General features: G+C 43.5%; 1 non-coding gene and 1 pseudogene across 1 annotated transcript; one reads left to right on the forward strand and one right to left on the reverse strand.

Annotated features, from left to right (window-relative positions):
• The first annotated feature begins 425 nt into the window (after window positions 1-425).
• On the forward strand, window positions 426-532 carry LOC118994511 (U6 spliceosomal RNA). Its single transcript, XR_005068062.1, has one exon. It is a non-coding gene; the product is annotated as a U6 spliceosomal RNA (small nuclear RNA).
• Window positions 533-13,412: 12,880 nt separating this feature from the next.
• LOC118994506 (ferritin heavy chain-like) lies at window positions 13,413-14,627 on the reverse strand (annotated as a pseudogene).
• Window positions 14,628-25,422: the final 10,795 nt, after the last annotated feature.

Genomic DNA, 25,422 nt, shown 5'->3' on the forward strand with positions numbered 1-25,422 from the left:
CTTCTTGAATGATGTGGTATGAAAATGTGTCTCCTGAAGCCACGTAAACCATCTTGTGACTATTAGGAGCAAAACTGAATATGAAAACAGGATACAGGATAGCAGAGTAGAAGAAAAGGAAAGGACTGGGTTCTGATGACGTTGACAAGCCTCTGAATCTACCCTTGGCTTGCCTACTTCACACTCATTAAGAAGGCAAGAAAGAACAGACTTCCGGTCAGGATGATGGCATAGGCAGACATGGCTTGCCTCTTCACTCAACCACATCAAAATTACAACTAAAATATAGAACAACCACCACTCAGAAGCGAGTGTCAGAAATCGAGTTGAATAGAAGTCTGACAACCACATCCATACAGACTGGTAGGAGGAGCACAAAACAGGCTGGTCCCACACCCATGTGTGGTGGATAAAAATTCAGGAGGGTGCTCGCTTTGGCAGCACATATACTAAAATTGGAACAATACAGAGAAGATTAACATGGCCCCTGAGCAATGATGACATGCAAATTCATGAAGTGGTCCATATTTTTTTAAAAAAGTCAGTAGGGATATCTTGGGAGCGAGGAGTCCAAGCCCCACACCAGGCCTCCCAGTTAGGGGTTCCAATGCCAGGGAGATATGTCACCATAACTTCTGGCAGCAAAAATCAGCCGGGTTTGAATTGGTGGAAGAAACTTCTGGAGCCACAGACAGTTTTTCTTAAAGAACCCACACACGGACTCACCTACTCAGACTCACTCCCTCTGAGCTACAACACCAGGGTAGCAGCTTGAAAGGTACCAGTGGCATAAAGGGAGAAACTAAAGTACCTGCCATTAAGGTGAGCAGAGGACACTGCCCCTTTTCTAAACTGTCACCTCACAGAGCCAGCAAACTGGTGCCATATCTGAGACTCCATCAAGCTGACTACCACTGTTTGACCTGCCTTGGAGATCCTCAGAGACCCTACCCAACTTACAGGACCACCCAAGCTGCTTTTCCATATGAATGGCTGGTCTTGGCTCATGCTTCACAACTTCCTAAATCCTCTCAAACAAGCAACAGCTAGTCTCAGTGAGTCCCAGACCTGGCACTAGCAGCAGCCAGCCTAGATTCATAACTGGGCTTCACCTGGGAATCTCCAAGCCCAGCACTAGTAGCAGCCATCTTAGATTGCTTGACAGCTGAGGAAGGGTGGCCCTGAGCAAAACATAGGTGGGGCTTATCTTGGCCTGCTCCACCCAGGAAACCTAGGGCACCCAGTGGACAGCTACAAACCACATTGGAGCACCACCACCCTGCCCCTGCACAGTGATCCTCCATGGAGGGTGGGGGTTGGTGGTCAGTTGTCACAGCCAGTCCTTGCAGCTGACTGACCTGGGTAAATCCATCCCATTGATCTGCCAACAGCAACCAAGGCTCAACTACAAGAGGAGGGAGTACTCAGTCCACAAGAAGGGGCACTTTGAGTACCCAGCTTGGGTGATAGGGAAGGCTGTGCCACTGGACCCTACAGGACACCTACTATATTAAGCCACACTACCAAGACATGGAGTCAAAGAAGCTGTACCTAATGCATAGAAACAAATACAGGGAGGCTGCCAAAACGAGGGGGCAAAGAAATGTGGCCCAAATAAAAGGACAGACCAAAACTCCAGAAAACGATCTAAACAAAATGGAGATAAGCAATCTATCAGATGCAGAATTCAAAACACTAGTTATAAGGATGCTCAAGGAACTTAGTGAGGACCTCAACAGAATAAAAAAGATCCACTCAGAAACAAATGATACACTAATTGAAATAAAGAACAACTTACAGGGAAACAAAAGTGGAGTGGATGAAGCAGGAATCAAATCAATGATTAAGAACATAAGGAAGAAAACAACCAGTCAGAACAACAAGAAGAAAAAAGAATCTGCCCTGGCTGGTGTAGTTCAGTGGATTGAGCACAGGCCTGTGAAGCAAAGGGTCACTGGTTCGATTCCCAGTCAGGGCACATGCCTAGGTTGCAGGCCAGGTCCCCAGTGGGGGAAACATGAGAGACAATCACACATTGATGTTTCTCTCCCACTCTTTCCCCTTATTGTCCTCTCTCTCTAAAAACAAAATTAATTAATTAAAAATATATAAAAAGAAGAAAAAAGAATCTAAGAAAATGAGGATAGTAAAACAGACTCTGGAACAACTTCAAGAGGTCCAACATTTGCATCGTAGTGGTACCTGAAAGAGAAGAGAAAGAGCAAGAAATTGGAAATCTATTTAAAAAAAATAGTGAAAGAAAACTTTCCTAATTTGGTGAAGGAAATAGACATGCAAGTCCAGGAAGCACAGAGTCCCAAACAAAAGGCCCACTCCAAGACACATCATAATTCAAATGCCAAAGGTTAAAGATAAAGAGAGAATCTTAAAATCAGGAGGAGAAAAGAAGTTAGTTCCCTACAGGGGAGTTCACATAAAACTGTCAGCTGATTTCTCAAAAGAAAGTACATGCTAGAATGAATTGGCAAGAAGTATTCAAAGTCACGAAAAGCAGGGACCTATAGCCAAGATTACTCTATCCAGCAAAGCTATCATTTAGAATGGAAGGGCAGATGAAGAGCTTCCCAAACAAGGTGAAACTAAAGGAGTTCATTATGACCAAACCATTATTTTATGAAATATTAAAGAGACTTATTTAAGAAAAAAAGGATCAAAACTACAAACATTAAAATGGCAATAAATTCACAGCTATCAACAATCGAATGTAAAAAGCAAAGTAAGCAAACAAGCAGAAGAGAAACAGAATCATAGATATGAAGATAATTTGGAGGGTTATCAGTTGGGAGGGGGAAGAGAGAGAACGGGAAAAGGTACAGGGATTAAGAAGTACAAATAGGTAGTTACAGAATAGCCACGGGTATGTTAAGAACAGTATAAGGAATGGAGTAGCCAAAGAACTTATACACACAACCCAGGGACATGAACAGGAATAGAAGAATTGCCTGGGGAGGGGGGCACTTGGTAAAGGGAAGCAAAAGGGGAAAGTTTGGGACAACTGTAATATCATAATCAATAAAATATATTTAGAGAGAAAGAAAGAAAGAAAGAAGATGGAGTTATGTATCAGGAGAAAGAAAAAAAAGGGCTGAAAGTATCTGCTAGGGAAGGTGGGGGAAGTGTGATTGCCCTGATTCATTAGGAGCCTTTCGGTTTCACCTGACTCTTTTTTCAAAATGAACACATATTCTCTGATAAAATTTTAAATTAATTTCAAATGAAAATAAAATAAAAAATGTTACAGATTTGAAGACAAATTTCACAAATTAAACCATGCTAAGAGAAACTAACTAGCCAAAAAAGAGAGTAATTCTATGAAAGATTACCCATTAACATGATCTAATATCATTTAATAATTATAAAAATAGGTGGAAGTTACAAAGACAAGACTTTCTGAGGTGGATGGTGACATATATTTGTAACCAACATAGACAATGTGGAGACAAAGTTGAAGGCATCAATCAGTTTTTGGTTACTAGTTTTGTGCATATCATTCGCTCAGTCTTATATTTGAATCTATTTCTTTAGATTTGTCATGAAAAAGCTCAACATCCCAGCTAGGGAGCCAAGAGTGACCCACAATCATAAAGCATAGAACAGCGCAAGAAAAAATCAAGAGGAGCTGAGTAGCCATAGGTATGGTCAGACACTGGCCCTCTGGGCAATGTGGGTTTGACCTGGGCTGGAAAAAATTAATGGTATTTCAGGAGGCAGCAAGAAAGAGGATGGGGTTCCAGGTAGAATAAATAAGACAAATAAAGTCATTAAGACAGGAAAGATTCTTAACACATAAAGAGCTCTTCTAACAAAAGAAGAAAAAGACCACACTAGATCAAGATGGCACACTGGACTTCTGGCCAAGATGGAGGTGTAGGTGGATACACTGTGCATCCTCTCAAAACCAAAATTAAATACAGCAAAAATTTAGAAACAAAAAAACAACCAACAGACAGAAAACTGAACTGTACAGAAGTCCAACAACCATTCATCCAGACCAGTAAGAAGGGCAGAGTCAGTGGCCCATGGAGAGGGATCGTGGTGGGAAAAAGTGGTGGTCAGCAGACCTGGGCACGCAGGCAGTGGCTAGCAGACACCAGAGGCGGGGAGGCAACGAACAGACCCAGTGAGGTGCACAAGGCAGAATGTACACAAGCCTACCCACCTGGGAACCAGCACCAGAAGGGCCCAGTTTGCTTGTGAGAAGTGGCAGAGGGAACTGAAATCCGAGAGAGAGCAGAGCAAGCACCATTGTACCCTCTCTGACCCCACCCCCCAATACAGTGTCACAACCCTGCAACTGGGTCACACTGCTCTGAGGAACAACTAAGGCTCTGGGCCTCACTACATAACAGGTGTGACCAGTCCAAAAAAAAAAAGTGGCTCAAACACAAGAACAAATCAAAGCCCCAGAGCCAATAGTTTTAAACGACCAAGAGGTAGCCAACCTACCAGATGCACAATTCAAAGCACTGGTGATCAGGATGCTCACAGAACTGGTTGATTTTGGTCGCAAATTACATGAAAAAATAAAGGTACACTATGTGAAATGAAGGAAAATGCACAGGGAACCAATAGTGATGGGAAGGAAACTGGGACTCAAATCAATGGAGTGGATCAGAAAGAAGAAAGAAACAACCAAACAGAAAAGAAGGAAGAAACAAGAATTCAAAAAATGAGGAGAGGCTTAGGAACCTCCAGGACATCTTCAAATGTTCCAACATCTGAATTATAGGAGTACCAGAAGGGGAAGAGAAACAGCCACAAGTGGAAAACATATTTGAACAAATCATGAAGACCTTTCCCCATCTGGCAAAGGAAATAGACTTCCAGGAAGTCTAGGAAGCTCAGAGAGTCCCAAGGAAGTTGGACCCAAGGAGGAACACATCAAGGCATATCATAATTACATTAGCCAAGATGAAAATGAAGGAGAGAATTCTAGAAGCAGCAAGAGATAAGGGAACAGTCACCTACAAAAAAGTTCCCATCAGAGGGTCAGCTGATTTCTCCAAAGAGACCTTTCAGGCAAGAAGGGGCTGGAAAGAAATATTCCAAGTCATGAAATTCAAAGACCTACATCCAAGATTGCTCTATCCAGCAAAGCTTTCACTTAGGATGGAAGGGCAGATAAAGCACTTCTCAGATAAGGTCAAGTTCAAGGAGTTCATTATCACCAAGCCCTTATTATATGAAACGTTAAAGGGACTTATCTAAGAAAAATAAGATTAAAAGTATGTACAGTAAAGTGACAGCAAACTCACAATTACTAACAACCACACCTAAAACAAAAACAAAAACAAACTAAGCAAACAACTAGAATAGGAACAGAACCACAGAAATGGAGATCTCATGGAGGGTTATCAAGAGGGGAGTGGGAGGAAGAGAGAGGGTGGAAAAGTACAGAGAATAAATAGCATAAATAGTAGGTAGAAAATAGACAGGGGGAGGGAAAAAATAGTATGGGAAATGTAGAAGCTAAAGAACTTATGACACACGAACATAAACTAAAGGTGGGGGAATGTGGGTGGGAGGGGGTGTGGAGGGTGGAGGGGAATAAAGGGGGGAAATGGGACAACTGTAATAGCATAATTAAGAAAATATATTTTTTAAAAAGACGGCAGCCCTGGCTGGTGTAGCTCAGTGGATTGAGCGCGGGCCTGCGAACCACACGATCGCGGTTCGCTTCCCAGTCAGGGCACATGCCTGGGTTGCAGGCCAGTTCCCAGCAGGGGACTCACGAGAGGCAACCATACATTGATATTTCTCTCCTTCTCTCCTTCCCTTCCTCTCTAAAGATAAATAAATAAAATATTTTAAAAAGATGGCAGACTGGATAAATGCTGTGTTCACCTCCTCCCATGATCACATCAAAGTTACAACTCAATCATATAACAGTCAACCTGAAAAACCATTCGGAGACTAGCTGGAAAGAAGTTCTATAACAAAGAATATAAAGAAGCCCCATGGAGGCTGTTTGCAGCTTGCCATCATCCTTTTGCATTTAAAAAAGAAGAGAAAGACCAAGAATCCAGTAGAAAAAAGGACAAAGGATATAAGCAGGTATCATTCACACACACACATACACACACACACACAATCCAAAGAAATCAAATGGATCTCAAATATATAGAGGTCTGTCCAGAAAAAGTCCAGCCATTGTTAATATAACTAGAACAGTTTCTGTGACCTAGCAGCCAAGGAGAGTGAACTGGAATGTGCATGTGTGAACAATGACAACTTCACTGTACTACCCAGTGGGAGCAGTAGTTGCTGTTGGTGAGCACATGTACTGTGTAGTTGCTGCATTCAAAATGACTGAGGGAGTAGAGCACAGGTGGTAAACACAAGGCCGGTGGGCCAAATCCGGCCCTCCACCTTGTTTTATCCAGCCTGGCACCTTGTTTCTACTCAGAGGCAGTGCCAAGTTCCTTGCCTCTAGTTAGGGAGTAATTACATTTGTATAGTCCTAAAATTACATTTGGCCCTTTGAAGGCAACCACGAAGCTGATGTGGTTCCTGATGAAAATGAGTTTGACACCCCTAGAGTAGATCAATGAATCTGCATCAAATTTTGCATGAAACTTGAATATTCCTCCATGGAAACTATTCGGATGATTCAGAAGGCTGCAGCTATGGGCAGCTGGTGATTGGCAGCTTCATTATGATAATGCACCTGCTCATGCATCACGTCTCATGCAAAGTTTTTTGGAGAAATATCAAATCACCCAGGTGACTCAGCCCCCCTAATTTGGTGCCTGCAACTTCTGGCTTTTCCCAAAACTAAAATCACCTTTGAAAGCAAAGAGATTTCAGACTGTCAATGAGATTCAGAAAAACACAACAGGGTAGCTGATAGCTATTGGAAGAACTGTGTGAAGGGGGCTTTGGTGGCATTTCCTTATGTACAATGTTTCTTGCATCTCCTATCTTCAGTAAATTTCTCTATTTTCATATTACATGGCTGGATACCTTCTGGACAGACCTTGTATGAAAAAATTTGCTGCATTGTAAGAGAAATATCCAATAAATTTTATTTTCAGTTATTGAATTAAAAAGATAAAAAGTTGAACTCTGGCCAGGTAGCTCAGTTGGTTAGAGCATCATCCTGATACACCAAGGTTGTGGGTTCAATCCCTGGTCAGGGCACGTACAATAGTCAACCAATGAATGCATAAATAAATGAAACAAATCAATGTTTCTCTCTCTCTCCCCCTCCCTCCCTCTCTCCCTCCCTCCCTCCCTCCCTCTCCTAATCTAGGTGTTGCTGCTATGGTGTGTAGCTCAGTTGGTTAGAGTGTCATCTTGATATGCTGAGGTTGCCGGTTCAATCTGTGGTCAGGATACGTGTAAGAACCAACCAATATGCATAAATAAGGGGAACAACAAACGAGTATTTCTCTCTGTGTGTCTCTTTCTATCTGTTTCTCTCTCCATTTCTCTCTGTCTTGCTTTAAAATCAATAATTCTTTTTAATAATCTAGGTGTTGCTGTGAGGGGATTTTGCAGATTTAATTTAAGTTCCCACATCAGGTGATCTTAAGATGATCTGGGTGGTCCTGACCTAATCACACAAGCCCTTCAAATCTAGGTCTAGAGACCACAGATAGGGAACTCAAAAAATGCAGCCCTGGCTGGTGTAGCTCAGTGGATTGAGCGCGGGCCTGCAAACCACACGATCGAGGTCGGATTTCGAGGTCAGGGCACATGCCTGGGTTGCAGGCCAGTTCCCAGCAGGGGACTCACAAGAGGCAACCGTACATTGATGTTTCTCTCCTTCTCTCCTTCCCTTTCTCTCTAAAGATAAATAAATAAAATCTTTATAAAAAACCTTTAAAAAAGGCAAAGCACAAGAAGTATTTGATTCAATGCTGTTCACAGGAAGATAGAGAGGGCCTAGTGACAAGGAGTGTGAACAGCATCTAGGAGCTGACAGCGGCTTCCAGCAAACAGCCATCTAGGAGAAGCAGACCTTGGACTTCCAACCATGACGAACTGAATTCCACCGACAACAGAAACAAGCTTGAAAGCCGATATTTCACCAGAGCCTCCAGATAAGAACTCAGCCCAGCTGCCACCTTTATTTTAACCTTGTGTTGCCCTGAGCAGAGAATCCAGCCACCCCATGCCAGACTTCTGACCTACAGAACTGTGAGCTAATTATTGGGTGTTGTTTTAAGCCACTGAGTTTGTGGTAATCTACTACATAGTCATAGAAAGCTAATATGCTGTATTTAAAAGGGTGTGGAGAAACTGGTGCATTAATTTATTGCTAGTCATCATGTAAATAGATATAACCTTTATGGAGGGCAAATTGGCAATATCTATGAAAATTAAAGTTGCTCATCTGTTTGATCCAGCAACTCCACCTTTTTAAGGATTCATCTTACAGGTAAACTCAGTTGTGTGCAAGATGATCTCTAAACAATGATATACTCTGCAGTATTGTTTATAACAGCAAAAGACTGTCTGCAACCTAAATATCTATCAATAGTAGGCTAACCAAATACCTGATGGTTTAGCCCCCAGAATGAGGCCACTCCCAATACACTGATACAGAAAGAGCTCCAGGAATTTTTTTTTTTTTTGGCTAAAAATGTTAGGTTTAGTTTGTGTATAGAATGCTACTACTTATATAGTGATATATATGTAAAATAATGTATTGAATGCCAGCTTGTGAAATGAAAGATGGTGAGTTCAATTCCCAGTCAGGGTACATGCCTGGGTTGCAGACCAGGACCCCAGGTGGGGGTGTGCAAGAGGCAACCAATCTTTCGCACATGTGTCCCTCTCTTTCTCCCTCTCTTCCCTCCTCTCTAAAAAAATAAATAAATGAAATTTTTAAAAAATATGTTTTAACAAAGAAGATACACAAGAAACTGGTCCCAAAAGTTGCCTTTGGGGAGGGGACTGCATGACTGGAGGACCGAGGAAGAAGGAAGACTGTTCTGTTTCAAAAACACAAAAGGTGCATGTATTAATTACTTGTTCAGAGAAATGAATACAAACAAAAGAACAAGATTAGCTCTACCCTTGTGGGTACTTGAAGAGAATAAAACTACATTTCTTTAAAGGAAGGAAGGAAGGAAGAAGGAAAGAAGGGAGGGAGAAAGGGGGAGGCAGGATGGGAAGAAAGTAGAAAAGGGCAAGGCCAGACTTCCTGCCACTTTCCCTCTGTCCAACTTCTGCCTTGTATCAGTGCTAATGGCTCATTTTCAGACAAAGTTCTACTTGCAAGGGGGCTCACACACTTCCCTATGAGAAGGACACACTGACAATTCCTTGTGCTGACTAGCTACCTGACTCCCAATAGGTGCCACATAAACATTTACTGGGGGAATAATTGATCAACTGATTGCTGATTTACCCATTTCTTTCCTTCACAACTTTGGGGTGGAAATGTGGTTTTGTTCTTAGGTTTGTGAAAGCTTTCTAAATGTTTGCTTAAAAGCTGTCATTTCAAGGCCCTAGTTGGGTAGCTCAGTTGGTTAGAGTGATGCCATGATAACAAGGTTGCAGGTTCGATCCCCGGTCAGGGTACATACAAGAAACAACCAATGAATGCATAAATAAGTAGAACAACAAATCAATCTCTTTGTCTCTCTGTCTCTCTCTCTCTCCAAGATTAATGAAAATAAAAGAAGAAAAATTTATATAGGTTTGGTACCATGGGCTAAAAAGTGGAAGTGACATCATTTTGGGCCTGTGGTTCTGTCTTTAACACCTGAGACAAGGATTTTGGGTGCAGGTGGATTATTTAAGAGGTAACCCCAGGAATCGCAAGTGAAAGACTAGGGAAAGTGAGCCAAAAAGAGGGAAGCCAATAAAGGATGAGTTAATGAGCTGATTACCACTGTGGGCAATGGGGTTCAATCTCACTGGAGATCACCTGACAGGCTAGGAGAACATCCTCAAAACTGGCCCACAGGAGAATCAAGGGAATGGGGCATTTCTCCATCCTCTATTGGTAACCACCACCACTCCCATTCCGGCTGCACCCTCCCATGAGCAAGGTGCTTAGGCTGAGAGGCAGGCCTTGAGGTAACCTGGCTACCACAGCAGCATGTGGGCTCAGGGGGACTCAGGGGATACTGGTGGGCCACTGACAGTATCTGCAGCATCTAGTATAACACTTTGAAACAGAATGGTGAGTTTATTTCTATTTTTCCCTTCCTGCCCTATATTGCTCACCTGTGCATCCCAGCTTCAAGCAATATATTGATACAAGTTTTATGCTGAAAAACTGGTTACTGGGTGGATGGATAGACAAAAAATGAACAAGCTTGGAGTTTATGTCACTGGGTATTTGGGGAGAAGATTGATTTTTGCCATTCTAGGAGCACATTATAGTGGCTTTGAATGCCAGAGTGAATTGTCTACTTTGACAATTTGAGCAAACAACTTTTACACACGAAAATTGACAGGAAACACAAGAGTTTGATATCTTAAAAAAAGTCAAAAAACTTGGTAAATGACACAGTTCCACATCTACGTTGTGTCACAGAGGTGAATATGTCACATGAAAAACATTTGTCATTTCTATAATTCTTAGACTATCGAAGAGCCTCAGAAAGTGAGGTCCCCATTATTTCTTTCTTAACCAGGGACTTGAAAATCCATCCCCAAATGTCTTCCTGAGTCCAAATAGAGGGTTATTTCTTTTTAATTTCCTTTTTCAGTCCTAGTGTTACTGAAAGTAACAACCAAACAAGGAACTAAAATTACCCCAGACAGGAAGAACAAGAAGCGGCAAGTCATGTGGAAATCAGGGGTTGTGCACACAGCTACTGCCACCCTGCCATCCCAAGTTAATTGCCTGGCACACCCTTCTGGCCCAGTTCATGGATCTGGACCAGGCAGGCCTGGCCATGTAAGTGACCTGCCCACTGCCCTTGGGCACTCCCACGGCCTCTGCTATGATGACACCTGGATTGGGCCACCCTGCCCAGGTTGCCAGAGAAGTGGAAGGGAACTGAGTTGCTGAGTTGCTCCCATGCTTTCTGGCCAGTAGCCAGGACTCAAGCTCTCTGCTGACAGGGAGTGCTCCCCTGGGCTATTGAAGGTCCTGACTCACCTGTCCCACCTAAGGCAGATGTGGCCTCAACAGGGACTCTACCAGTAAGGTCCTGGGCGGCCTCCAGAATTGGGACCTGCTTTCCTGTCAGCCTGGGATCCGACAGAAGTGTTCCAGTTCCCTCAGAAAAGAGGACATTCAAGGCCTGGAGAATTCAGCTTCCCACCCCCCCCCCGAAAGGTGAGGAGAGCAGAGTGCTCAGAGGCAAACAAAGAACACAGCTCTTTCCCCGGGGAAGAGCTTAACTTGGCCCCCCAGTGCAGTGGGCATGCACCAGGCACTTATGGAATTGAACATCAGTATTGAATCTCTGGCCTCTTCCCACCCCCGCCACTTCTCTGACAGAGTGCTTTTCCTGGTTTCCTGCTACACTTCCGGTCTCTTCTCTGACTCTGTCCTGTATCTACTGTTTGGCTGGGGGCACTCCCAGGCTTCTGACCTAGTCTTCCTTAATGTATGGGTCTCACCACCCTATTCATCAGTGAACTCAGCAAGCTTGGCTTAAAGGATCATTTTTTGAGAGTTTAAATTGTTGTTCACCTGTGTACCACTCTCAGTATATTTCCCAGGCAGAACTTTCTAGGGGCTCAATAGATGTTTACTCGTAAACTTTTACGTATAATGTGACTCACTCTTCCTGGCCAAAATCCAACCAGAATAGAACTTTCTGTCCAGGCCATGAATCACTGGAGGACAATCTTGGATGGCTACACTCCTATGCCCTCCATGGCAACATGCTGTACCTCGAAGACATTCCCATGTGGACCTGAAGTGTGTTGGGGTAGGGGAGGTAGTGTGACACACACTCCTCTCAGGGTCCCAAATGTGAATTGAACCAAAGGCCTTTCTTTTCAACTTTTCCAACTTTCCACCCTTTCTTTGGCCCTATGTCCGGAAAAGTGACCTTAGGACCCACTGCTATGCCTCTTCTGGCTCTGCCTCTATCTGGGGAGTGGTGGGGTAAACATTGGGATTTTTACTTCCTGTAGGTCATATGTACTCTAAGGCAACAAGAGTTGCAGTCTGATCAATGTTTTGTTTTATTTTTTAAGGTTTTATTAATTTATTTTTAGAGAAAGGGAGAAAGAGAAGGAAAAAAACATCAATGTGTGGTTACCTTTTGTGTGCCCCAGTGCCACACACCAGGAAACCTGGCCTGTAATCCAGGCATGTGCCCTGACTGGTAATCGAACCAGCAACCCTTTGGTTCACAGGTCAGCACTCAACCCACTGAGCCACACCATCTGGGGCAGAGTCTGACCAGTGTTGATGGAAGGAGTATTATCTCTCCATCATGGATAAACTATTGTGATCTGAATTCTCCAGGATTAATTATTATTAATATTGAAGTATAATTAACATATAACACTATATTGGTTTCAGATATTCAATATTTGTATTCATTATGAAATAATCACTTCACTAAGTCTAGTTAACTTCCATCACCATACATATTTACAAATCCTTTTTCTCCTGATGGGAACTTTTAAGAGTTGCTCTCTTAGCAACCTTCAAATATACGATACAGTATTATTAACTACAGTCTCCATGCTGTACATTGAAGGATTTATTCACTTTATAACTGAAAGTTTGTACCTTCTAATGCCCTTCAAGTATTTCTCTTACCACCACCTCCCCCCCGCCTCTGCCTCTGGCAACCACCAATCCAATTCTCTATATTTATGAACTTGTTTTTTTTTTAATTTAAGATTTTATTTATTTATTTTTAGATAGGGTAAAGGAGGGAGAAAGAGAAGAAGAGAAACATCATGTGTGGTTGTCTCTCACATGCCCCCAACTGGGGACCTGGCCCACAACCCAGAAATGTGTTCTGACTGGGAATCAAACCCACAACCTTTTGGTCCACAGGCTGGCATAGCCACAGCAGCCAGGGCTGTGAACTTGGTTTTATGGGGAGTTTTGTTGATTTCTTTCCCCACACCCCCTTTTTTTAGATTCCACATGTGAGATCATATGGTATTTGTCTTTCTACATCTGCCTTATTTCACTCAGCATAATGTCCTCTGGGTCCATCCATGTTGTTGCACAAATGGCAGAATTTCACTCTTTTTATGGCTGAATAATATTCCATTGTGTATCTGTGTATATAGATATCACAACTTTTTTATCCAGTCATCCATCAGTGGATACCTAGGCTGCTTCCATATCTTGGGTATTGTGAACAATGCTGTAATAAATGTAGGGGTGCATATATTTTGGGGAGTACCAAATTATTTTATTTGAAGGAATGGTACAAATGAAGGACATAAGTGGGTAATTTGGTACAAGTTATAGGAAAGGTAAAGGTAACTCCAACAAGCACACACTACTTTGGTGACCAGGGAAGTCTCACCCCAACTCCCATGGCCTTGGGAAGGCAGCCTAAGGTTGAGCTCTCTGTACTGTCTCCCAGAGCGTGCTTGTCAAAGAGATCCTCTGCCGTGCCACATTCAGGGGCCCCCAACCTGCGCAGGCTGGTTACGTGGTCACCCAACTCTTGATTGATTTCACCTGTTCATCCAGGTACTGAGCTCAATGAAGTCACACAAATATCAATATGTGATTGTCTCTCATGTGCCCCCTACTGGGGACCTGGCCCACAACCCAGAAATATGTCCTAACTGGGAATCAAACTGGCAACCCAGAAAAAAAATGGTCATTTTTTTCATTGGCCAGTTTATGAAAGTCTAATAGTGACTGATCCACACTTTTTTCCAAATGTAATGCACACTCCATTTCATTCAGCCCATTTTCCTAATCACAGTCTGGTATCTTGATAGCCTGAAGGAAGATTTGGCCACCTCATTGATTTTGCAGCTTCATCAGTTTCTCAGCATGTTCCCTCTCCTCATGAGATCGGTGAAGAAAATATTTGGCACAATTCTTCAAAGCCACATCTCCACCGTCAAAGTGATAGTGGATTCAAGAGTTGGAAAATTTTAGTTTAAGGTAAATAGTTATAAGCCTGGTAAAAATGCATATGTTAAAGCTTTTGTTTCAGAAACTACAGATAAGGCCCATCCAGGCTCCTGGGAGAGACAGCCAATCTCCTAGAGCACTGCTGAAGACCACTGCCTGAGGACAAGTGGAGGTATGCGGGCCATTGTGTTCCAGGGAGGGACAAATAACTTCCCTTCCCTGGGAGCAGCTAACTGCCCAGGGCAAAAATACTGCAGTTTTTTTTATCTAATTTTCTCTGAATTTCTAAAAAGCTTCACCACACTTTGTTCTCTGTTATAAAAGTCTGGCCTGAAAAGAAAATGTAAGATGGTTTTTTGGGGGGTGCAGACCCACTGTCTTCTCAGATTGACAGCCATCTGAATGAAGTACCCATAATAATTCAGTCTCTGTCTCTGCTTATTGGGTTTGACATGTGACAGGCAGCATGAATGCCGGTGTGTTTTCTGGTTTCAAAAGTAGCAAGACATAGACAGGTAGACATAGGAAGTGTAGAGCTCCATGTTGATCTGGCGGTTGATGGTGGCCTTTGAGTCCTGGCGGCAGAGTTCTGGTGCACCTGTGAGGTGGACACAGTCGTCATGATGGGCAGCAGCTTCAAGGTGCTAGAGCAGTAGCAGGGGCCTTGGGGTGGTCTGAGGTCGCTGTGAGGAGGTGGCTGTGAGGAGGTGGCAGGATGGATCTGGCTGGCTGACTGGGATGGGGGTAGAGCGCCGGGTTCTGTTCAAGCACTGTTGAAGCAGGAAACCATGATAACTCTTGGCGAAGACTGCATATATCTTTTTAAATTAGTGTTTTCATTGTCTTCAGATAAATAACCAGAAGTGGAATTGCTGAATAAAAAATCATTTTATTAAAAAAATTTAGGAACCTTCATACTGTTTTCCATAGTGGCTGCACCAATTTACCTTCTCACCAACAGTGCACAGTGAAAGGTGTTCTTAGGCTCCACCAAGAAAGAAATACCAATCAGCCATAAAACAGGCAATAAAGAGCTTTACTGGGGTTTGTGCGCCCGGACGAGGTTCCCCAGTCTGCAGAGCGAGGCCAGGGAAGTGGCCCCCCAAGCAGGGAATGTCGTGGGGTTTTATTTTTGTTGGCTCCCCGTGGGAGCTGGGGATTGGTGCCCTCTGAACAAAGCAGCAATACAGCATTGGTGGTCTCTTCCTCAGACTCAGGTTCCTGCGAGGATGTCGGTCTTGGCAAAGTCCAGCTGGAGCTTCCTCCTATCCCCGCCCACCCTGACACACAGTAGTTCCCTTGTTTCTTCATCCTCACCAACACTTGTTATTTCATGTGTTATTGATAATAACCACCCTAACGGGTGTTAGTTGATAGTTACCTCACTGTGGTTTTGATTTACATGTTCCTAAAGGTTAGTGATGTTAAGCATTTTTTTCATCAGCCTGTTAGCCATCTGTATGTTTACCAAAAATGTCTATTCAGATCTTTTGGGTATGCTTTAATCAAATCCTTTATTTTTGTTTTTGCTTTTTGCTATTGAATTGTATGAGTTCTTTGTATATTTCGGATATTAGGCCCCTATCGGATATATGATTTGTGCAGATGAAAAAAGGGCCACCTGCTAAACCTGACAAGCTCTGGGGAGGCCTCTGTGATGGCATTACAAACTCAGAGACCAGAGTAATCAGGTAGGACGGTCTGAAAGTAAAACTTCCTAACTAGTTCAAAGCAGATAGTCATGTCCTAGAGAGGTATTTTTCCTTAACAGGTCAATCTTCACCTAAACTGAGCCTATTTGTTGTCCTTTTGCATCTGAGATAACACACCTGATACGCCTCTGGAATAACAAAGTAATTTTTTTCCAGACCCCTCAAGTACAGGCACCAGAGCAGAGACCACAAGTCCCATACCATTGCTATTATCATGTTAAGTGTTGGCCATTAACTATCCTGTACCCACCTGTGTAAAAGAAGTATGTGTCTATCATTTAATCTTTTATTCAACCCCAGAGGTTTCCTCCCTTTGCTTTCTACTACCTCCCCATAATCTATCACCAATGGATTTCACGTAACCCTCTTTGGTCTTCTGCTTTAATTCTGATGTATTAAATAAGTGGTAAAATTGCAATTTTCTGTAGCATGTTGTCAATCCCTAGGGATTTTGCTTCCCAGTTATTGTCATCTGTCTGGCTCAAATAAACTAAAAAATTCTTACAGATTTGGATATTGCTTGTATTGACATTTGCAAATATCTTCTCTCATTCAGTAGGTTGCCTTTTTGTTTTGTTGGTACTCTTCTTTGCTGTGCAGAAACTTTTCAGTTTGATGTAGTCTCACTTGTTTATTTTTACTCAGAATTGACTTTTTATTCACTCCAGAAATTTGGAGAAACCCTCCCTATTCTCAAGCAAATGGCACCTCAGGCTTTCCTGAGAGAAGGTGGCCTATAGAAATGCAAGAGAGAAAACAAACCTCTTTTCCACTCTTCAATTCTTTAGTGTTCCCTTTGTTTCACACAAATATTCTGAGTTACTCATCATGACAACCTATGGGATAGCTACAATTGTTATTTGAATTTTAGTGTTGGGAAGATTAAAGCACAGAGAGGTAAACAAACAAACAAACCAGCCACAGAGGGCTCATAGGACACAACCAAAAGCTGTACAGCTGAGATTTATACCAGGTCCTGGTGTTACTCTGGAAGCAGCCATGTTTCCTCCTTTTGAGTCTGCAATCATGTAGGCTTCTCTCTGATTCTTCTCTTTCTTTCATTTTCCATTAGCTAATCTCATGCCAATTCCCTTTAAACTCTGAGTTTGAGTGTTCCCCTCCTGTCCCTCATCAAGTCACTGGTCCAGACCTTCACCATTGATACAGAGCAGAAAGTTCATCCACCCAAGCACTTGCAGAGCGCTAACAGATCCAACCACTAAACACCGAGAATTGCAATGTAGAAAGATTGGCTAATGACAAGCTAAGGCTCAAGAGCCTGATCTCCGTGGTCTAGGATATAAGGGAACGCAGAGGCACTGGTGGGCAGGTTTTAATTGAGGGACTTTGGAGCTTGGTCATTAATGGTAAGGAACATCATGAAAGAATCTTTCTGGACAATGGACCCTCTGCTTCTGAAACGGTTCTGGTGTTCAAGTTTTGGTTATATCTTGGGCCTTTGGTGGGTGAGTGGGGCAGGGGGGTGAAGTTTTGGTCTGGGTGCAGCTGGAGGTCCAAGTTCTCTCCTACATGCAGGATTCCACTGCGTGATTTGTGCTTTTGGTCTGTTGTCTCTGAAAAGCAACTCAGTATCTTGTTATGCAGTATGGGACCATTGTGAGCTGGTTCTGCATTTACACCATTTCAGTTCTCAGAGTTCTTGCCTGAGGTGCTCTGTCAGCCTTTTACTGCCAGTGCTTGCTTACAATCCATTTTTACATAAACATCTGTCTATTTCTCCTAAAACTCGGCTCTCTTCACGTGAATGTAATTGTGTTTGGCTCCACATCTCCCACAATGCATCCTGGCGTTTAGGGAGGACCCCAGCCCACTCCTCCAAACCTGTCTTCCCCAACTCCCCCGATTTCACCTTCTAAGTCAGTAGAGCACAGCCCAAACCACTCTTGGCACATGCCATGCTCATTCCCACTCTCCTAGTCTGGGCCAGGCCCTTTCTCCTGTCTGGAATGTGTCCCTTCTGTCTGTGTAATCCCGTCCATCCCCCAGGAGTCAGCTCAGTTTACCTGCCCCAGGCTGCCTTGACTCATGTTGTCCTCTCTCCCAAGTATAGTATGTACTCTCTTCTAGGATCACACTGTTTGACCCAGAATTGTCCTCTAAGAGATTCTTGTGTTTCCCTAGGGTAACTGAGCTTCTTGGGGACAAAACTGATGTCCCTAACTTTTAGGGCATTTTACCAAAAAGGCAGGTGCCGGGTCCCATCTCAGACTTGCTAAACCGGTATCTCTGAGAGTGGGACAATGCATTTGTATTTTTGATAACTAAGATATAGTTCATATGCCATAAAATTCACCTTTTTAAAGTGTACAAGTCCATAGCTTTTAGTATATTCATAGAGTTTTTCAACCACTACCACTAGCTAATGTTAAACATTTTCATGACCCCAAAAGGAAATTCCACACCCACTAGCAGTCAGTCGCTCTCCGTTCCCCCCATCTCTAGCCCCTGGAAACCATTAATCCACTTTCTGTCTCTATGGATTTGCCTATTCTGGACATGCCATACACATAGAACCATATAATATGTGGTCTTGTGTGTCTGGCTTCTTCACTCGGCAGAATGTTTTCAAGGTTCATCCATGTTGTAGCATGTCAGTGCTTCATTTCTTTATATTGCTGAATAACATTCCATTGTACATTGTACAAATCACATTTTGTTTATCCATTCATGAATTGGTGGATATTTGGGCTCTTTCCATTTTTTTGGCTGTTCTGAATAATGCTTGTATGAACATTCATATACAAGTTTTTGTATGGACATATGTTCTCACTTCTTCTTTTTTTTTTACAGAGAGAGAGGGGAAGGGAAGGAGAAAGAGTGGGAGAGAAACACCAGTGTGTGGTGGCTTCCCATGTGTACCCCACTGGGGACCTAGCCCGCAACCCAGGCATGTGCCCTGACTGGGAATCAAACCGGCGACCCTTTGCTTCATAGGCCCACGCTCAATCCACTGAGCTACACCAGCCAGGGCTGTTCTCACTTCTTTTGGGTATATATTGTACACATAAGAAACATCCAAACCTGTTGAGAATTTTTATGAGTTTATTTAAGCCACAGTGGTTGATGACAATTGTCGAGAAGCAAAATCTCAAAGGATTGAGAAAATTCTCCAGAGAATGGCAGTTTTACAGTTTATTTTACATGTTACAATGAAAAGAAGAGGTGTAAAGGAGAGTTACACCAATGAAATTTATTAATGGTAGATTAGAAAGGTGGAAGAAAGTAAAGTGGAGAAATCTCTGAGATTGGAGAAAGAGTAAAATGAAGAGATACATACTTCTTTTACATTGGTAGATACAGGAGAGTTAACTAACATTTACAGCACATAGAGATGGTATTTGGACAAGATAACAGTGATGAATTCTGTGGTCTCTTCCTCTGGTGGAAGATTATATACCCTGAAGGGTGTGGAAAAGGACATTACCCTAACATTCCAAAAGTGTGTTATCATAGATGCAAGAAAACAATGGATAGGCTCAGTTAAGGTAAAGATTGATCTTTGTCAAGGAAGATACTGGCCTAGAATGTGACTACCCACCACATGTGCTTTTAGTTAGGAAGTTTTCATTTCAGACCATCCTGTGTGATTACTGCTTTAGGTCTCTGAGTTTGTAACACCTGTCCTGAGCTTGAGCTTGTCAGGTTTAGTATATGGCCCCTTTTTCATCCACAATACCCAAGAGTAGAATTGCTGAGTCATATGATAACTCTATGTTTAACCTTTTTAAAAAAGGATTTTATGTATTATTTATTTCAGAGAGAGGGCAAGGCAGGGAGAAAGGGAAAGAAACATTGATCAGTTGCTTCTCATACATGCACTGACTGCAGGCCGAACTTGCAACCCAGGCATGTGTGTGCCCTGACCAGGAATGGAACTGGCGACCTTTTGCTTTGCAGCACAATGCCCAACTGAGCCACACCAGTCATGGCTATGTTTACCTTTCTGAGGAACAGCCAAACTGTTTTCCATAGCAGCTACACCATTTAACAGTCTCACCAGCAATGTATGAGGGTTCCAGTTTCTCCACATTTTTGACATATATTTGTATTCGTAACATGTTCTAGAGGTGTGACAAACTTTGAGCATTTCTGCCCTAAGTTCTAGAAACCCTACTTGTTCACCATCTTGAGAATTGCCTAAGACTACTCATAGGTGTTGGGTGGCCCTGGATTAGATCACCTTCCACAGAGAGCCCCAGGTTGGGGATGGTGGAAATGGCATGCCAACCCATGTGAGCAGTGCCAAGGAGTTCATCACAGCAGCCTGGGTGTGAAAGTGAAAGACCCCAGAAACTGAGTGCTTGAAGATGTTTAGGAAGAAGTGCCTGGTATGGGGGGAGGGCCAAGACCAAGACAGGTCCTAACTGACTTTTAGTTGCTATTTGATATTTAGCGTCCCAGGACCACCCTAATCAGTGAAAATAAAAATTTTAAAAAAGGATTGTGTCTGCTTCCTACCCCAGAAAGATGTTGTGAAGTTAAAATTATCTAGTTAAAAGCATCTGGTGGGTGCCACTGGGTAACTCTCATGCATTATTAGGGTATTATCTCTGTCTTGTCCTCCGGTGGGAACAGAAGGCATGGTGATTGGACGGGGATTTCAGTTTTCCACTCTGATCCAGCAGTTCTGATTCTGAGTAGGAGAGCTATGATTTAAATCCTCAACCCTGTGGCTTCAAGAGACTAAAATAAACATGAAGTTTCGATTTCACCTCTGGAGGCTTGGGCGACCTGTGATTTTTGTTGTCCAGTTCCTTATCTCTCTGGAAGGACCTTTCAGGCTGAGGTGTGGCTATGGTTGCACTCACAGCAAACTCATTGGAGTTTTTTCCTCCCTAAACAACTTCTTGTCCAGAAGTGGTTATAGTCACCCCCCGCCCCACCACACACACACACTTTTACAACATGGTGAGGACATGTGCTGAAACCAGAGGGTTAGAATTCATATCAAAGCCCCACCTCCAGAATTTTGTTGCAAATCCAGGTGACAAGCTATTCATGTGGGCAGAGGCAGACAATTGTTACTGAGAAGCTCACTTCTGGAGAACAGAAAGGAGTTTGTTTGTTTGTTTATTTGTTTGTTTAACCAAGTGAAACTGTAGTTCCTTAATTCTGTTTATTTTCTTGCCTTGCCAGGCAGAGGCTTTCTGTGAGGTAGGTCACTGTTGAGACCTGGCTTTGCTTTGCCCCTGGGCTAATCATGGAGTTCTAGGGAGGACTGAGCTAGGGTCACCATGTGTTAGTCAAAAAGCAAAAGAGAGAGTGACTGCTGTACACAGAATGGGAGTTAGTTTCCTTTCTGCCATGTAAAGAACAGCAAGTCCCTGAAATGAGTTGACGTGGATGTAGTCGCTGAGAATAAACAGCTGCTCATGACCTACCATCATCACATGTCAGCCACACAGACCTCCCCTCTTTTGCTTCCTGGAATTGTAGTCTTTGGCCAGGAGATGAGCAGATGGTGTTAATTCATTTGTGGCTTTGGAATGAAGGATTTTTTATTGTTATTTAAGTAGAAAAATTAATGGATTCCTCATGGGCTGCTGTCTGAGACTTTGCTAAATTTTGTCAAGCCCTTGTATGTTTCTCACATCACCTCCCCATTCAAATCTCAGTCATAAATAAGTCCACTGGAACCTCTGATCCTTTCTTTCCCAGAAATAGGATGAGTCACCCAGTTCCTCAGCCTCTCACTCTCAGGAGCCAGTGAGAGTGTGGCTACAAGGGACTCTGCTCTAAGGGAAAACTAGGAAGGCCTCTGTCCCCTGCCTGCCTGCCCTACAGCCCTCCGGCTTTCCAGAACACAGTTCCAGGACTGGTAAGGCGTGAGGGAGCTCTGTCCTCACTGGAAGAGTCAAGAGAATTCTTAAGGGGGCCAAGAAACTTCCTAGACCTCTAAGGACAAGTGAGTAAGGGTATCCTCACCCCAGTTGAGCCTACTGGGTTACCCCTGAAAAACATGCCATGTAGGTGCCCAAGCTATGTCCCTAAAACCGTGTCCTGAGAATAGTCTCTTTGAGAAAGAGCTTTGAACTGGAGGGAGAAATCCACAGGAAAGATCAGGGTGCACCTTCTATTTGCTCTAACTTGCTTAGAGTCAGCTCTCAAACCTCACCCAGCCCCAGGCCAGGATTGAGGGTCAGTAAGAATTGTACTCCAAGTGCACCCACACTGACATCCTGGAAGCTTCAGCCTGAGCCACTTCCAGGGCTCCTCCTTTGCAGCACCAAAACTTTAGAGCTGCCTGCTCCTCATGACACCTGCCTACCCAGTTTGATGAGTTGCAGGCCACTCCCTTTCCGGGGGCAGTTTCTATCCTGGAACTAACGTCATCGCACCTGGCACTGACAATCTTCAGGCTCCAGGGCATTGTCCAGAATGTTGATGATTGGGAGATGGCTCTGGAAACTAACCAGAGTTTTCAAAAAAAAACATGCAACAGGAAATGGTACCTCTCACCTTATCACACCAGCTCCCTGCCCAGCTATGTGGAAAGGTGGACAGAGGCACAATTTCCAGGAAACTAACACAAGGAAACCACCACATTGCCTAATGATACAAGTCCAAGATGGAGGGTGCTGAGAAGGCAGCTGAAGGCCTCTCAGCCAATCCTCTGTCATGAAGGTAGCACCATCCTGACCCCAAGGGAGTAGCGGCTCTTTTTTATGGCAAGGGCCCTTCCCACACTCTGGTAAGATCATTTCTTCCACCTTTGGACCTATAAGTATGAATAAAATCCTGCTGTTGCTATTCCTGGATAACTCAACATCCTCTGTTAATTCCCATAATCCTGCCAATACCTTTGTAAATGGTCTCTTCAACAGTCTCCCCCAAATAATCCACATAAGCAAAATAAAAGAAGTTCTTACAAAATGATAGGAACATGCTGAAAGGAAAGGAAAGCTAACTTGAAGGAACTTCCAATGATCAAAATTAGAAAAGTTAGAGCAACAAACTAAATAATGACAGTATTGGAGACTTCCGCCAAGATGGAGGCATAGGTGGAAACACTGTGCCTTCTCCCACAACCAAGTTTGAATACAACAAAGGTTTAGTAAACAAAGACGCAGCCAAAGAACAGAAAATTCAACTATACAGAAGTCCGACAACAACAAACCGTTCAACCGGACCAGTAAGAGGGGTGGAGCCAGCAGCGGACCAGGGTCAGGCAGGAAAGATACCCAGAGGCACCTGGGGTCGCAGTGCGGACCCAGTGAGGGTGCGGGGCAGGATGGCCGTGGTCACAGATTCGCACACAGATAAAGCAGCAGAGTAGTGAGCAGTGAGACGGACCGAGCAGGCCTCAGCGGGTGAACCCAGTGAGTGTGCAAGGCGGCAGGCTGACCACAGTTGCATATTCAGGCACAGTGGGACAAATGCACAGCCTGGTGGTGGGAAACCGCAGAGGCGACCGCCATTGCTTTCCTTTGACCCCGCTCCCACATACAGCGTCACAACCGAGCGAATGAGTTGCCCTGCTCTGGTGAACACCTAGTGCTCTGCTCCACATACGTAACAGGCACGAACAGTCCAAAATATGGCTCAAGAAAAACTCAAAGCCCCAGAGCGGATAACTCTAAGCGACCAAGAAATAGCCAGCCTATCAGATGCACAGTTCAAAACACTGCTGATCAGGATGCTCACAGAACAAGTTGATTACAGTCACAAATTAGAGGAACATATGAGGCTAAACTAATTGAAATGAAGGAAAATGCACAGGGAATCAACAGTGATGGAAAGGAAACTGGGACTCAAATCAATGGAGTGGACCAGAAGGAAGAAAGAAACATCCAAAGAGAAAAGAATGAAGAAACAAGAATTGAAAAAAATGAGGAGAGGCTTGGGAACCTCCAGGACACCTTTAAACGTTCCAACATCCGAATTATAGGGGTACCAGAAGGGGAAAAGAAATAGCCACGAGTGGAAAACTTATTTGAACAAATAATAAAGGAGAACTTCCCCAGACTGGCAAAAGAAATAGACTTCCAGGAAATCCAGGAAGCTCAGAGAGTCCCAAAGAGGTTGGACCCAAGAAGGAACACACCAAGGCACATCATCATTACATTAGCCAAGATTAAAATGAAGGAGAGAATCCTAGAAGCAGCAAGAGATAAGGGGACAGTCACCTACAAAGGAGTTCCCATCAGACTGTCAGCAGATTTCTCAAAACAGACCTTATAGGAAGGAAGGGGCTGGAAAGAAGTATTCCAAGTCATGGAATCCAAAGACCTACATCCAAAATTCCTTTATCCAGCAAAGCTTTCATTTAGAATGGAAGGGCATATAAAGTGCTTCTCAGATAAGATCAAATTCAAGTTCACCATCACCAAGCCCTTATTATATGAAATGTTAAAGGGACTTATATAAGAAAAAGAAGATGAAAAATATAAACAGTGAAAGGACAGCAAACTCACAGTTATTAACAACCACACCTAAAACAAAAGCAAACCAAGAGGACAGCTAGATCAGGAGTGGAACCATAGAAATGAAGAACACATGGAGGGTTAGCAACAGGGGAGTGGGAGGAGGAGAAAGGGGGAGAAGGTACAGAAAATAGCATAGATGGAAGGTAGAAAATAGATAGGGGGAGGGCAAAAATAGTGGGGGAAATATAGAATCTAAAGAAGTTGAGACACGTGGTCATAAACTAAAGGTGGGGGAGGGAGAGTGCAGGGTGGAGGGGAATGAAGGGGGGAATAGAACAACTGTAATGGTATAATCAATAAAATATATTAAAAAATAATTTAAAAAAATAAATAATGACAGTATTGGATTACGACCCGTGGAATAAAATAAATAGCCGGAAGTTTATTCTAATATTAAAAAATAACTGAATAAATAAATAAATAAAGAGAAGGGACAGCTCTTCCTTGCAGAAGAATTTCATTTAATAAATACAAAAGGAATGAGGGACTTCCGCCAAGATGGAGGCATAGGTGGAAACACTATGCCTTCTTCCACAACCAGGTTTGAACACAGCAAAAGTTTGGAGAACTAGGACACACCCAAAGACCAGAAAACGGAATTATACGGAAGTCCGACAACTACGAACCTTTCAACGGGGACCGTAAGAGAGGTGGAGCCAGCAGCGGAGCAGGGTAGGGAAGGACAGATCCCCCGACCTAGGCACGCAGGCAGGCCAGAACCAGTCGGGGTGTGGGGCAAACTGACCGCGGTCGCACATTCGCGCACAGTGAGAGGGACCACACAGGCCACAGGGGGCAAACCCAGTGGTGGAGGGCTGACGGCGGTGGCACACTCGCGTGCAGTGGAACGAAACGAGTGGGCCTGGTGATGGTTGTGGCTGCGGCGCCGGGGCCTCGGCGGCAGGCGGCAGATGGGAAGCCAATGTCCCTCTTTGACCCCGCCCCCACATACAACGTCACAACCCAGCGACTTAGTTGCCCTGTTCTAGTGAACACTTTAGGGCTCTGATCCTGCTACAGAACAGGCAGGAACAGCCCAAAAGATGGTGCAAGAAGAACTCAAAGTCCCAGAGCCAATAACTCTAAGCGACCGAGAAATTGCCAGCCTCTCAGAAGCACAATTCAAGACACTATTTATCAGGATGCTCACAGAACTGGTAGATTATAGTCACAAATTAGAGGAACATAGTCACAAATTAGAGGAACATATGAAGGCTAAACTAATTGAAATGAAGGGAGATGTACAGGAAACCAATAG

The sequence above is a fragment of the Sturnira hondurensis genome, unplaced genomic scaffold, assembly GCF_014824575.4.
Source record: "Sturnira hondurensis isolate 20B ecotype Veracruz unplaced genomic scaffold, ASM1482457v3 Scaffold0009449, whole genome shotgun sequence".
NCBI classification, from domain to species: Eukaryota; Metazoa; Chordata; class Mammalia; order Chiroptera; family Phyllostomidae; genus Sturnira; species Sturnira hondurensis.